At 40.3% G+C, this 1,507-nt stretch overlaps 1 long non-coding RNA gene across 1 annotated transcript; it reads right to left on the bottom strand.

Moving 5' to 3' along the window:
• Window positions 1-710: 710 nt before the first annotated feature.
• Window positions 711-1,186, bottom strand: LOC144753088 (uncharacterized). The gene is made up of 3 exons (XR_013594195.1): window positions 1,123-1,186; window positions 911-1,019; window positions 711-802 (listed from the first exon to the last, which is right to left on the bottom strand). It is a non-coding gene; the product is annotated as an uncharacterized LOC144753088 (long non-coding RNA).
• Between the last annotated feature and the right edge of the window lie 321 nt (window positions 1,187-1,507).

The following is a 1,507-nucleotide window of genomic DNA, read 5'->3' as shown; positions in this document are numbered from 1 at the left end:
ACTGTTTTATAAATGATGCCATAGATTTATATTTAACACCTATTTGTAATTCTTTTTACAGAAAACTCCTGTATTGAATGATGTTCTTATTGCATAACTAACATAAGGTCTACGCGTTTCGAACTCTTTTCAGTATCGAGTTCTCATCAGGACCACACTCAATTTTTACAACAATTCAAATCGTCCTCAAGATCACGGCGCCGGACCACCAATGTGTCTTGGTATATGCAACATATCCCTATTATAATTCTTATTTTCTTTTTGTATTGGAGGATTGTCTCAATGTTGTCCCTTAAATCAGGGGAGCCATTGTGGGAACGTCGGATCCTGGGGTTCTGTTTAGACGCGACCACTCGTGCGAGTGGTCGCGTCTAAACAGAACCCCAGGAGCCGACGTTCGGTGATGGCAGTCCAAAATCAAGGACTCTGAGTCGGCTTCCCACAATGGCTCCCCTGATTTAAGGGACAACATTGAGACAATCCTCCAATACAAAAAGAAAATAAGAATTATAATAGGGATATGTTGCATATACCAAGACACATTGGTGGTCCGGCGCCGTGATCTTGAGGACGATTTGAATTGTTGTAAAAATTGAGTGTGGTCCTGATGAGAACTCGATACTGAAAAGAGTTCGAAACGCGTAGACCTTATGTTTGTTATGCCATAAGAACATCATTCAATACAGGAGTTATTATAGATAATAATAATAATGATAGTAAGGTGGTGGTTCTTATGTTCACATGTGAGACGTCCAGCTAATATTCTATTCTGTGAAGTATTAGTATCTTTCGAATCAGGCACCTAAAAATAATAACATACATTTAAAAAAGGTTGTTTTTTCAATCTGTCAAACGGACCTAATGTATAGTAACCAACCGTAGTTACTAGCCATAAGCAGCATTTCCTCACCTTAAAAATACAAGCGCTTCAAACGTTCCATTGATAGGGACGTGAAACAGATTTGAACGATTCTCTCTCGAAGCCGTCTCACTGATAGGCAAGTTCTAAGCAGTCAAGCCTGCAAAGAAACATAAACGGAAATTCAAGTCTGCCTTTCAATGATACGTTTGCACCCTTTCCTCCCTCAAGGTCGGAACTTCTCGTTACGGCATCGCACTTACCGAGATAAGGCTTTCCACGAGTCTAGCCAACGGGTAACCAGCAGCGTCTTCTTGGCGGTTGAAGATGACGACAACTGCCTCAAGCTCACTCCCTATAAATATATTTCTTTCAGTGATCCCATGTTCCGCTACACTTTAAATTTTTAAAGAAACAGAGTGGAGTTTGGGCTTTCAGACAATTAATTATGTTCAGCTGTTTATTCCTATCACGGGATCTAATTGTTTAAATGGGCCGTGTTATATGATTTAATAGCGTTTAGATTTCAATGATTACGTAGCCGCTCTATCTTAGTCTAGGGGAACCGGCACTGAACAACCATGCTTAAATCGATTAGTGTCCGGCAGGGGTTCGATACCACCATGGTATTAACCATGTTTTACTTGC

This window comes from Lissotriton helveticus, chromosome 5_1 (assembly GCF_964261635.1).
Source record: "Lissotriton helveticus chromosome 5_1, aLisHel1.1, whole genome shotgun sequence".
Classification (NCBI taxonomy): Eukaryota; Metazoa; Chordata; class Amphibia; order Caudata; family Salamandridae; genus Lissotriton; species Lissotriton helveticus.
Note: the sequence above shows the minus strand (reverse complement) of the source record. Positions and strands in the feature narration are given on the sequence as shown.